The 14,470-nt window shown below is 39.1% G+C and overlaps 1 protein-coding gene across 6 annotated transcripts in view; it reads right to left on the bottom strand.

The window, feature by feature from the left end:
- Window positions 1-14,470, bottom strand: part of dlgap4b (discs, large (Drosophila) homolog-associated protein 4b) — a 112,008-nt gene that overhangs the window by 45,983 nt on the left and 51,555 nt on the right. The gene's annotated exons all lie outside the window — the stretch shown is intronic.

Below are 14,470 nucleotides of genomic sequence, written 5' to 3'. Positions count from 1 at the left end.
CCGCAAAGGAGCAAGCAGCTCCACCTTGATGTCTACTTTACTGTGCCCTACTTCCTCTCTGGTTCCTGCCTCCTGATGCACCTCAGAGGGAAAAACAAAAGCATTAGCACGCTTTAACAAGTTTCAGTCACTGCAGTCTCCCACTCATCTGCAACTTGGTTGGATAGAAAATGTCTGCGGTGTTAGGGAAGCTAAGACAACTTTCAACTAGGGGTGCCTTTCATCTCTGCAAGCAGGTGTTCACTCACCAAGCTGAGTGATAAAGCTGCACACGTTGGATGGAACAATACTTGGACACAAGATTGAGAGTGTGCACCAAAGTGCCTTTCGACAGCTTCTCTTTATCTCCTGCTGCTGATGTCAAGTGGAGGGGAGATAGAGTCTGAGCTTCTTGGCACCACTTTGACAAGTGCCATATAAAGTCTGCAAGGGAACAAATCTCTGGAGTCATGCATCAAAGTGCATCCAAGAACTCTTCTTTTGTATTATGGATTCATCGTTTCCTCATGATTCAGTAAAAGCCCTTTGTTCTCACAGCCTCACAAGTATTAATATATTCAGCATGTTGAGGGGCACATACTTGATGCTAAAATTCATCATTTCCTTCCTTTATTCAAACTGTAGTCATATGATATTTAAAACTCATCCATAATCTGAAAAGTATTTGAAATAATGCCACAGCTGAAGGTTTCAAAGATCCGTGTGCAACCAAAACAGACAAATTGAGTGCAGTAAAAGGAAAAATCACTAACGCCAAATAATTCCCATCTGTTAGAAAATAGATCAAGGTCATAGACTCTGTGAGAAACTCAGCTGTCTATCATATTTAGAGCCTTAACATCTTCTCTATGTTATAAAACCGAGCTGTTACAGATTTAAGTGTCTAAAAGAACACCTATTTAAGGAGACTGAATTAGCTACATGGGTGTATTCATGAATAGCCAGTATTAATGTATTTTTTCCATATTTAATGATCTGCCAATCATTTGGTAATGGCAACTTAATCCTCCCGCAGTCTTAGCACCGCGCTCTGGAAGAGTGCAGCAGATGTCATGGTCAGACAACAAGAAAGAGGTCAGGGTGTTCTGTCAGTCCCCGAAACTACCAAAAATAATAAATCTTGTAAAAATGCATGTGGGATCAGTTTGACCCCACTAGGACTGCACACTAGGGGTGTAACGATTCCTTGAATGACTTGAGTACCTTGATTATTAAAATTCCTCAAGAAAAATGTACCTGCCTCGAAGCATCGTAGAATTATGTTTTATTATTTAGCGCACCGTGTTCCGGCCGGATCATTATTTGTGTTGGACAGTGCGCTCTCTTCCACCTATGACTTGTTGCTATGTGCCAACAGCATAACTGCAAAGTCTCCGGGTTCCTGTCAGTTTTCTGTGGGACCAATAAGCATTTTGAAAATGACGGACACATTGGTTGGAGCACGACAGCTTTACCCCTCCCGGAACTGCGCGGTTACCGTTTCATGGCTAACGGTGGGAAGGTTGCTGCCGGTGTATTTATACAGGAGAGGTCACAAAAGACTAAAGAATGTTTTCACCATTATTGCTGCAACATTCATCATATTGCTGCTTAATTGTGGAACATAGGGTGGTTCTAATGACACTCATGCCATGACTATAGAAAAAGTTTGACTATTCAAAATTCTTTATTTCCAGCCCTTTAACAATATAATGCTGTAGCCCTCAGTAAAGTCACATATAGAAGAAAACTACAAAATGTCAAGTTTCTCAGTTACATGATTCTGAGAAGTCAAGAGACGATGTGTCTGCCCTGATCGTACACCACATCTGTGAAACAGTTGAAAATAGTTGCACAATGGTTGTTACCTTTGATTTTTTTTTTGGGTGGGGGACAGAATCAACAAATGCAAAACTCAAAAGCGCTGTGACCTTTTACAATAAAATGTCAAGAAAATTGCAAAAACAAGCTGCCACACATACACGCACGCCCCAACAGTGTGAAATGCTGTCTGCTATTGGCGTCAAAGTGTTGCTCAAAAGGGTCTGAATAACAAGAACAAAAAAATAACCCAGCGTAGACATATCAATAAAGAATGAATTTATTTGACATGGTAAAAGTAGTTGTAAAGAAAGCAGGACAGCCACTGACAAATACAATAAACCTTTAGGGATAAAGCTAATCCATCATTCTCTTTTCTATGTACAGCTTCAGCAGCAGGGAGGCATTAAGATTCCCATCACCTACTCACAGAACAGATTCACCATTTTAAGCTCCTTCATAAAGCTTAGGTGAACCTGAATAAAAGACAAATGAAAGGCACTTCAAGGAGTTTTTAGGGAATGAATTGTGAATGGGATTCATGCCAAACTACTCCTGAATGGCTTCAGTGCCTACTGCAGATTTGAGAGATTAATGTCGAACTGCACTTCACGGTGCTGGGTTTGTTGGGGTAAAGTAAAAATAAATTAGAAATGAGATTGGGAAACTGATTGAGGTATCAGGCTGGGGATCTGCTGATTGGGCTCTTTATGTAGGGAATGCATTATAGATGTCTGCTCAGAGCCTAGAGGAAATATCTCTCTCTGTTAGAATGCTGTGGACAGCATTCACCCATGCACTGCAAGTTCTGCTGAGAAATGAAAGTATTCCTGTTGCCAGATGTTGACCCACACTGTGGTTGGCTTTTGGGCCACTTTTTATTCCTATAGATTTTTCTTCAAAGTCCAAGACCTTTTTTGACATTTAAAAAAGTTGTCCTGAGCTATTGTTCACTGGGCTCAGGTAAAAATTTCCTTGGACATTCACTGCTGACACCTATTTTATGAATAGTTTGAAGCATGATCAATGAAAACACCTTAAGTAACTTAGCCTAACAAGTTTTAAATTGTGACTATCTAGTCTTTACTATTTTACATCTGTAAAAGAGTAAAGCTTAAGCACATCTGGACCCTGCAACGATACAATACAGTGTGATGTTCCTTTCATCTCTGACAATGGAAAGGTCCAAGGTTACATCTTTCAGACTGATTTTGAGAAAATTAAGACTGAATGAGGTTTTGAAATCCAATAATATGAGGAATCATCAAGCATGTAATGATTATTAAATAGCTCAGCATGTAAATGGTCCAACGGGTTGTAGAAACTGTACCAGGCTGATGGGGACAGGCTGGTAAAAAGGCCAGCAGACGTGGGAGCCCTTCAGAAATCTGTTGGGCCATTTCATGAAGACGAGCACAAGAACTTCTCCTGCTTATGCAAGTTGTAGTGTTGAGGAAACAGATGGGAGGCTTTATAAGTGTGACTGAAGATGAAGTGAAGCAGTGAGGCAGCTCCTTCGGAAAAAGCCACACACTCATTTCCCCCGAATCCCTGACTGCTGTAATTATGTTAATCACTTAGGAGCAGGCAACAGACCCAGAAACTGGTTCCCATGGGGGCACTTTAACAACCTAGCCTGGGTGTGCGTGACATCAAAACATGTGGTTATGTTACCTTCATTTATTAGTTTTCATTTGAAAATGACCCCTTTGAATCACACTGACATCTGTATAAACAAAGTTGAGTGACAGTTTATCTTAAAGTGAGTAAAAGCGAAGAACATGGCTTCCAATTGTAAATCTAATTTGTTACAGAAAATAGTTAATTTATGTCTGATGAACAAAGTGTATATTCAGACTTTCTTGAATATCTATTAACTAGCTTTGCCAAGAACATTATCCTTCCCATCATCATGGATCAGTCAGTTGTGGGGGTATAACAGACTTTTGCAAGTACCCAGTTACAGCCATGTGTGTTTGGATGAATTAATATTAAAAAAGGCTCCATAATTTTGAGGACAACATTCAAAAGACAAATTTAGCTGATCAGCAACACACTTTACAGTTTCTGGTGGCAACTCATTTGTGAAGTCCTGTGTCAATTTCAAAATGTACTGTCCAAACCTACACTGTAATGTTTTTGTTTTACACCATTTAAATTTTGTATAAACACAATTTATGATTTGTTAAAATTTTCATCAAACATTAGAAAAGTTATCTCAGAAAACACTAAAGTCTGAGTGGTATTTGCAGCCTCCAATTCTGCTATACATAAAAACAAAAAAATTATATTTCCAGCATTAGGACCTCCTTGGATGGGGTTATGTTCTAAAAGTCAGTATTAAGAGGAGAAGTTGCACCTACACTAAATTATTACAAATTCTTTAAAATTTAGCTTGTGATTCATGAAACCTTTGTTTAGGGAAACAAAACCATTGAGATTGTTAGTTTTCTTGAAAAAATTATAAAACATAATTTTGTCTCATTCTGATGCACCAAATCAATCAATCATTTCATAAGCTCATTGCATTGTAACACCAGTATTTGGTGTCTTTGAATGAGATCCCACTTTGTTAGCAATGAATTAAACGGTATTTTCCTCTTTGTGTGTCGTGTCCTGGCAGAGTTAGACAAACCGTGTGGTGGGCTGAGCTGGCTTGCAGTGTTGGTGGCAGACGTACTCTACCAAAGTGGGAAAAATTAAATGTTGCTCTTGTTTCACAGCAGACCTTATTGAATTATGTGTGGTTCAGAAAGCCAACTGGACAGAAAACATCTGCAGAGGTGACGGCAGACGTCATCTGTAGTTAAACGTTGGGTATTATGTAAAGTAAATTTTTTTTAGCCTTACATCATGTTATAAAACTTGTCGAAGAATACTTGAAGGATTGCTTTGATTCTTTCATGCATGTTTGATGAATCCTTGAATATCCCCTGGAAGCCATTTGGGGTGCCTAAACTCTTGCTCGCACCAAGTGCCGTCAAGAAATCCACCCAGCTCCATTTGAACAGCTCACTAACCCACCCAGAGAAAACCCACGTTCTGATCCTGAAAAACCCCACTCCAGTGTGTTTATTGTTGCTGTTTTGCAAGCAATTACAAAAACAAACTGTTAATCAGACATTTTCTTCTCACTAACTATCCGTGTTTATATAACACTTCTGAGTGATGCAGTATCTTCATACCTCTATCACAATTGAGTTGTACTATCTACAACCAGTAAAGCATATCTTAAGACATAGTGAATGGAGATGTGAATTTAACCAATAAGTGAGTAAGGGAAGCAGGTTGAGGCGGGTTAATAACATATAAACTGCTGACTCAGGCTGTACTTTTTGCATGAAAAGTCTGACAGCAAAATTAAGTTGATCATAAAACTCCCTCAGGGGAGTGCAGGTTTCTTTTCTTGAATGTTAATAAGTTTGGCTCCAGAAACTCCAAACCAAACATTTGATCCTTTGGGAGTGGACTGTCAGAGCAAGGAAAATATTAATTTCTCTTTTTATAATGCACTGAATTTGTGCATACAATGTCAATTATTGCACAGCAGCAATATCCACTTGAATCTCTTAGAAGATTAGAAATCTAAAAGTGGGCTGCTGAATTAATTAAACCAAAGGATGTGATATATCCACGTATCTGGAATATCCCAATAACATTGCAAAGCTCCAGTTATAGTCTTATTAGACCATAAAAAATACGATTCCAGAAAATCTTGTGAATGGGCTGCACAGTGGCGCAGTTGGTAGCACTGTTGCCTTGCAGCAAGAAGGTCCTGGGTTCGATTCCCGGCCCGGGGTCTTTCTGCATGGAGTTTGCATGTTCTCCCTGTGCATGCGTGTACTCTGGGTACTCCGGCTCTGGCTTCCTCCCACAGTCCAATTAACTGTTAGGTTAATTGGTCCCTCTAAATTCTCCCTCGGTGTGAGTGTGTGTGTGCATGGTTGTTTGTCCTGTATGTCTTTGTGTTGCCCTGCGACAGACTGGCGACCTGTCCAGGGTGTACCCCGCCTCTCGCCCGGAAGGTAGCTGGAGATAGACACCAGCAACCCTCCCGACCCCATTAGGGACAAGGGTGAACAGAAAATGGATGGATGGATGGATGGAAAATCTTGTGAATATCAACTTTATCCCATCTATGTGTTTTCATTAATACCCGCTCAAAACCAGCATGAGACTTTGACCAAACCAAATGTAGATCTTGTAATAGTTATGTCTTAGTTAGGGATTCTGCATGTGTTTCAGCTTTAAGTGACAGACGGTATAAAAGGAGACTGCTGGTCTGAATGCAGACTGACTGTGAAAGCAACATGCCAGCTCTGCAGGATCTGGCTCAAAAGGGAAATACTCTGCCTTTAAACTGATAAACACACACACACCCACACACACACACCCCATCAGATAAATGCACAACAACATGGACCCTAAGAGATTCACCTGCATAGACCTGCACATACACACAGCACTAAAGAAGACCAGGAAGTTAAGGCAGACAACACCTGTCGCTCTGTCTGGTTATCCTTCTGCCACTGCACAGGGGAGAAAAGTGGAAAAGAATGAAGCTGAAGCTTATCTCTTTTTTTGTGCAACACACATATACATGCTTAGCAACATAAATGACCACCATCTTGGGCTTCATTGACAGATGGGTGAACACAGCATAGTAAGAGCGGGGGTGAGGAGCTGGAAATATAATCTTGCATGGCTGTCTTCTAATTGCCTCAGTGCAAAAGTGAGTTATTTGATATCTGCTTAATTAACTGACTGAAGGTGTCATGAAGTCAATCCTAAAAGTAAATTTATTGCTAAGCAATGAAACTACAGTTTGTAATACAGAGTTTATTGTCAGCTTAGGTTCTAAAACTTGTACATATTTGGTGAATGGATGTGTTTGCATCTAGTTATACATTTCTTGTTTTTTTTCTTTTTAGAAATGCTTAATGAGGGATTAGTCTGAGCTGCAGCCAGTATTTAATAAGGATATCCTCTGCTCTATTACTGGTTCACACTTGTCTACAAACAGCCTACTCCCCCTCCCCCAAACTGGCTGACTCTTCTGGCACATCAGACAACTGGCTGTTTTTCACATATGAAGGGAATGAATGTCATCAAGCAGAACTCCTCTGCAGGGCAGGCATGCCAAAAATCTAGAGCAGGTGCATGATTTTATCGTCACAAATCTGATAGAGATCTTAATACATACAATCCAATGTCAGGAAGCAGGCAGAAAGTTCACTTGCAAAAACATTCACGTTGCCTAAACCTTTACACATTTTGTTCCGTTACAAAATGTTACAGGCATAATCAGAACATTGTATTTTGCTATAATTTTATGTGAGTAGACGAGCAAGAAAAAGGCTTAGAACATTTTTCTTCAGATAAAAATGTGAAAATTGTGGAATGTATTCGGTATTCAACCATCTCCGCCCGGTGTCAATATTTTGCATGTTGCTGCAGATGTGTAGAGTCCTTTTGGTATGTCTGTCTCAGCTTTGCTCATATCAAAACAGAAATTTCTGCTCATCCTTTGCATAATAACTCAGATAGATAAGTCAGATAGCATCTGTGTACATCACTTTTTGTGTATTGCCACAGATTCACAGTTGAAATTACATCTGGACTTTGACTGGATCATCCTCACACGTAAATAAGACATTGCCGCCCCAGGACTGTCTTATCAGATCTATGATTGTCATTTATGGTTCTGCAGTATTTAAGGTTAAGCAGACACATTTAAGTTTGGTCTCGTCTTGGCAGAAATACTTTTTAATGCATGTTTGCTCCATGTTCAAGTGTGTTATCTGAAATGCTGAAATGTGAGTCTTTGCTCCAGCCTCAAGTCGTCTGCAGTATTGCCCTGCATTTAGCTCCATCCATCATCCCATCAAGTGGGAAAGGCTTCCCTGTTCTTGCTGAAGTAAAGCATTCCAACAGGATGATGCTGCCAGCACCATGTTTTACTGTAAGATTGGTGAAGTAGAATGGTAAAGTGATGTGCAGTGTTGGGTTTAGTATTGGTGTTCTTTCTGGGATATTGGGCTAAAAGAGGCTGAATATAAACACACCCCACACTTGTCAGATTTTTATTTGTAAAAAAAACAACAACATTTAAACAAGTCATTCTTTTTCTTTTCAATTCACAATTACTTGTGAAAATGTTAAAGGAGTATGGTTACATTTGCAAAGCACTGTAAGTCAGCTAACTTAGAACAACTATTTAAATGTACAGCATTATTTTTAAAAGCTCTCTATTTGTGTCCGAGGTAAGACTGGCCGTTAACCCCGTCTCCTCAGTTTAAACCAACAAGCAGAAAAATAGGCTTGTGAAAGAGTTAGGCGCAGTCTAGCAATCTCAGCTTTTCTCAGTGCCTTCAGCAGTGCAGTTGCTGGTTAGACCTCCAGCCAAGCCGTGTAAAAAATAGCAAGACAAATTCATCAGCAAAGCCGTTACAGGAACACCAAAGCATTCTCTTGCTCAGCAAGCCTGCTCGGTATTCTCATGGATAAAAGCAATAAGCCACAGGTTTACAAGTGATCACGTAAGGCCGACCACTGCGTGTGAAAGTGTGTTCTTGCTGGTAACAAGATTATTTCCCATGTCTGGATGGGGCCTCACTAAATAAATATAGCCAGAGAGAGTGGGGAGAGGTCTCAGGGAAAATAACGACGCAATATGAAACCCCGGTTTCCTCTTAATCTGGCAGGTAGCATCCATTAAACTGCAATTACTTTTATTAAGCTCTCTTCACTGACTTTATTGCAGGGTGAAGCTCAGTAGACAATTTTAAAGCCCCACTGGGAGACATAGATTCACATGTGTAACCGAATAGGGTGCATTCAATTATGACCCATTGAATGCCCATAGCATCACCAATGATTTGATAAATTGAATTAGCAATAATGTTACCTGAAATGTGGCTGAAGATAACACCAACATCCTGGCATCCTGTGGCAGCGATATGTAATTCAATACCTCGTTTATCAGTTTTGAAGACCTGCCGGAGGAAAAAGGTTGAACCTCTTTCCCTCCCTGCCCCCTGCTGTATTGTTAGACTTGGACATTGCGTCATGGGCTCCTTTATGAGTTACAAGCTGTTTAAGAGCAGAGAACAGGGGAGAGAGACGGGAGAGAGGGCTAGGCGACAGCACCCTAAGTGAAACAAATGACATGCTTGAAGCACCTGACCAGACAGCTCAGATTTATGGGAAACGAAAGGTGCGTCGGTGTCAGTCAGGAGTCTTTGTGCGAGAGGAGCGAATTGAATTTCCCAGAGCCAAAGAAGACAGATGCATACAGACCGAGGTACTCTGCTTCCTTTGCCGTCTGATACCTCAGAGAGGTCGGTGAAAGGGCAGCAAGCACGTCACGTTTAACAGACAAACAAGGAGGGAGGAGTGGCACTTTGGAAAGTAGGACGAGAACAGAGTGGGCTACTGTAAAAACCCATGGGATATTCAAGGATAAAGAACGACCACTCAGAATGAGGGCAGAGTGCCGCATTTACTGAGCTGGAACAATAGCCTGTTAAACCAGCGTGACAGCGAAAGGTCAGAGTGCATGTTTATATGCTTGCATTTAAGTCTCACACAATTTTATGCTGGATAGCGGCAATAAATTCACCTGCTGTATGAAAACTATTTTCATCTTTCTGTCCCCCACAAGAAGCCTTGAATATAAAACATTTTAAAGGATGCTGAGGCAATAGAGATGATCAAATGCCAGACATCTTTATGACATACTGGAAGCCTGATGGGTGACTCACTGACATGCAGTTAATTTAAGCTTCTGTGAGCTTGAAATCCCCAAAGACAGGATGTATCAGAGTCCTAATTATATCCTAGTTTGACCTGGAAATGAAAGCAAATAATTGTAATAAACTTTTTTTATTCTTTTGGAAGTTCCCTCTTTGCAATCCACAATCTAAGAAATGATAAAAACAATCCCGTTATATTCATCACGCTATTTTCAGAGAGTGCCAAAACATAAGCAGCTTCTGCACACTTCTAGAGGTGAAGAAAAAGGGAAAATTGGCCATGCAAGCTTATACTGTACAGCCAAAGACTATTTTCATAAGATATGAATTCCGCTGTTTTGTTTTTTCTTTTGACAAATCTGGACAATCTCTGAGCCACGGCGAAAAGTTCCTGCTGTGGATCAGCAGTAATCTGATTTTCCGACAGATCCATGTTTTTCACTTCCGATACTGATACAGATATCGCTCAATACCAATCTGATACAGAAAGATTTTGTTGAATTTACTTAAAACATTTCTTTTTTTAAACATAGACATAAATGTATTGAATTACACATTTATGTGATACCTTTGCACCAGTACAGCACACGTCAATACACTATTGCTTTACAAAGACGGTCAAACATGTAAAAACAACCCAACTTTAATTTGTTAAGTCAATGCAACTGGTAATATAACAGCTAATGTGAAAATGTTCAGTTTGACTATGTTGGTCAAACGTAAAAATAAACTGCAAGGAACCTCCTTTCAAATGGTTCAGAGAGCGCAACTAGAAATTTTAAATATAACGTAAAATAAACAATAAAGCATGAAGTCACTCATGACTCAAAGCATAGAATTACACTGAATAGATCTGATGGATAAGATGCAGTGTCATGATACTCGACCTAGCATTTTTTACAATATCAGGACCAGTACTGATATTAATATCTGATCGGTGCATCTCTAATCATAAAAGTTTGTACTAACCCTTTTTGACTCTGATGCCACTAAATAAAGTCCACCTGTGTCTAATTTAATCTGAAAAAACAGAACAACTCATCTAAACTTTAATACAATAGTTTAATTTGAAGCAAATTGATGTTAGAGAGGCCCAGTCAAAGGTAGTGGCAGGCCAGCATTGAAGTAAGAATGCATACCAGATTTTCTCATTTTAAGTTTTAAAAATATAAAAGACGAGTTATGTTTGTTTTTCAATCCACAACTATGTATTGTGTTAGTTGGTCACATTTAATATACCGTAAATAAGATACATTAAAGTTGGTAATTTTGACAAAATGTAAAAATAAAATAAAATAAATAGGTGGCATGAATATTATGCAAGGCACTGAAATATGTTTTGAATCCCAACATTTTTGGAAATTGATCAGTGCAAAGTCAGTGCATTTGGTGTTGTCTGTTGATTTTCTTACTTCAGTAACTGTGCAGTGCTGCAGCACTGATTAGTGATCAGTGCAAGAGCCTTCGTCCCGGATGAAAAGCAAAAATAACTCAGGCTGCATACAAATGTGCAGAAATCTCTGTGGCGCTCTGATGTAACCTTTAAATTTCCTTTCAATCGATTCACTGTGCCGGTGACATGGCTGGCATGTCATATCACACCTGGCTGTGCAGGCTCTCCCTGGTGTTGTTGGAACCAACAGTTTGTGTAACATGCAATTTGATGATAAATGCAACCACAAAAAGATATGTTTTAAGGGTTGATGTGTTAAAATATGCTGCCTTCCCATGATGCACAGCTTGCTTGTGTCAGCTGTGCTTGCAATACCTGAGATTTCATTTGAAGCTGAGGCAGCTTGTGAAGCTCAACAAGACTTTGATCTACAATTTTGCAGCGAGCAATGCAGTGAGTGACTTTGATGCCATGCTGCCGATTTGGGCTCACTAGTAGACTAATTGAAGCACCAGTAAAGCGGACAATTAACACTTGGCTGGGTGGCAGTCTAAAGTTGTAGGAATTTGAGAAATGCAATTATTTGAGCAGATATTGTATTTTAGGGTTTACTGTCATTAAAATGGGAATCAGTAGTTTTATACGAAACGAGTCTGCTCAGGTTAACTACATTAGCTGTAATACTTTCTACAAGTCGTCAAACGTCAGCTGGATATTTCTACTTCAGTGCTGTTCGAGCTTTGATCTTTGTTCAAGACAAACAATGAAAGGGTTTTAAATGATCACAAAACTTTCATTTTAAAGTTTAAGTTGTCAAAATTTAGAGGTCAAACAATGGATTTTATTTCTGAAACTCTTCACTGCCTTAAAAAGTATTCATGCCCCTGGATAAAATTTATATTTATTGTGTTACCTATATTTTATTCCATTTTATAAGGTTAGGAAACAACCTTGTTGGAAGAAAAACTGTTTTCTTCTATTTTTGTCACACTCTGGTTATTTAAGTACAAAATCTTAACACTGAACCTGCTTAAACAGCGGAGTCTTGTTTTCTGTTGGTCCCACAAGAGTGAAACAAAATGAGGCTAAAACTGCCTTCTGGTTTTTGATGCTGTCGTAGCGCCATTTCACTCCTTTTGTAGAATGCAAACTTACTTGGATCATCTTCATTCCAAAACTATAAAATATGGAGCGTTCATTAATTTTGTCTGTAAGACTTTTGTTAAATTCAATTTATTTATATATTTCCTATTCATAAAAAACTTAAAAGCAATAGTTTTAGTCCTCTTTTTTTCATTTTTGACACAGTTTAAGAACCACAGGTACAGATTAGCCTTATTTACAGCTGCCTAAAGACTCAATAGGCCCTTTAATGATTTTTGAATGTACCTTCATTTCTCAAAATCAGAATATTGAAGGGTCAAATCTTACAATCAAAGCTTGATTTGCACCCTACCAAGTTAGCCGCCCAGCGCACTTGCTGCTGTGAAAACATTTAACAGGTGTGAAGACTTTTGCCCAGGTAATGTACCCACCATTCTCTGTTGATATATGAAATCTAAGACCCGGTGACTCTTTGTAGGAACTAAAAATGATCCTAAAAATTTAGAAGCTCACTTTAAAACACATAACACCAAAAATCAGGTAGCAAAAAGTTGAGGTGACAGAAAAGACAAGCCATAACCTGGCCTCTAGAAATTATCGTTCCTCTGTCTTCAGACTCTTAGCTGAATCAAAAAGTGTCTCCGATCTTCATCAATGATGCACAACTGTTGTTTTGCCATGAGCATCTAATTTTCTCCAGGTCGATTTCATGTCATGGCGTATCTCAACAACAACAACAAAAACTGATCGTTTGATAAACCTAACAATGCTCGGGGTTTTTACATTTCACTCCTGCAGCTTTTGTGTTATTAAAGTGGGTACAAAGTAACACACAAAAGCTGCTTCAAATGCCCTTGCTGGCAGTTTCTTCTCACCCTTGTCAACATCACCAGCCAGGACATTTGCATGAAGCATGCCCAGTGGCTAGTTTGACTGCGTCAACAAACTAAATGCACCGGCTAACCAAAATCAACCAGTTTGAATAAAAATAACCTTTTTGAGGCCGAAAACAGGTTCAGAAGTGATTTATAACGAAGTGACGGTTTTTAATGTAAGTGAACAAAGTGCATTCGGCATGCCTTTAATCACAAGTTATATGATTAACTATCATTTGAAATCAAAGAAGGCTGATCTCGACAGAGATTCCTGTTGTTACCTACTCAAAAATAAGAGGGAAGAATATGCTATTTTCAATTGCAGCGAAAATCACAATGCAATTCATAAGATAATGAGCTAAAATGATAAAATGTAATCACACCAGAAATATTTTTTTACACCAATTCAAGGACACAGGCTGATTAAAATTTTTTCATCCAGGATATGACAATCATATAAGCTGAAAGTAACTGGACTTCTTCTTTTGTTTAAAGATATTCAGTCTCTCATCCAAAAGGCCTCTTTAGTTCTGATCTAAAAACAGCTACAACAAACCCAAAGTGAAGCCTTTGTTAATCATATTTGATTAAATTGACATTTAATTTATTGATAAACATTCATTATACAACAAATTTTATCTTTGTGAATTACAGAAGTCAAACTGTCGTGATCCAGGGGTGTTTGAGTTTTGGGTTTTATTTGTTTTTTGCTTTAGTCACAAATGAACAAATTGTTTGTGTTCCTTATCATTGCCTAAAGCTGACCTGTTATGCTTTCTTGAACAGGTTAGGAAAGATCAATGGGCCATAAAGAACGTTCATTAGATTTTTTGCACAAACTCATTCTCAGATAAGATTTTAAGTGGGCCAGTTCTGCCTATTTTGAGCTCCTGTCAGAATGAGCTGTTTTACAGCCTCTTGTCACTTTAAATACAAAACAGATATTTCTGTTGGCTAATGCACACTTTGGCTTTGTGTCAGACGTATCATAGTTCCTGCCCTTCATGTTTTGGTAATGCTTTTCCCACAAAACTACTTAAAATGCTGTGGTTGATGCTTGACAACAGAGGTAAACAGTCATGAAATATATTAATGATTTTTGGTCTAAGTAGATGTAGGATTTTAAAGCTTTAACTCGGAAAAATCGTTAAAGAATCTTGCTGCTCATCGCAAGATTCTGGATGCAGATCCTGTGGTCTTAATTGTCCAGCCATGACGAAGAAAGCTATGCTATTGATTAATAGCAGAGTACCCAGTGGAGAGGACATAGATCAATCTGAACGCAGTCGTCCTCAAGTGTGTAACCTTACTGAGGGGAGAGCCGGCCTCAACCCCCGTCTTCCAGAAGCCAATTTCAGAGTCCGTAAATCAGCCGTGGGACGACAGTAAGAGATTCACTGATTATCAAATTTGTCAGAAGAAGCATTCTGCAGCTGAGGTGAGGGATGATTTAACTGATTCAAGGAGAAAACAAGATGAGGATAGGGTACTGTCTTTCTCCCTCGTGCTCTCTGACCTTGATGGCTGATTATTACACAGCTGTG

The sequence above is a fragment of the Xiphophorus couchianus genome, chromosome 20 (genome assembly GCF_001444195.1).
Source record: "Xiphophorus couchianus chromosome 20, X_couchianus-1.0, whole genome shotgun sequence".
Taxonomy (NCBI): Eukaryota; Metazoa; Chordata; class Actinopteri; order Cyprinodontiformes; family Poeciliidae; genus Xiphophorus; species Xiphophorus couchianus.
The sequence above is the reverse complement of the archived record's forward strand: the minus strand, read 5'-3'. Positions and strand labels throughout refer to the sequence as shown.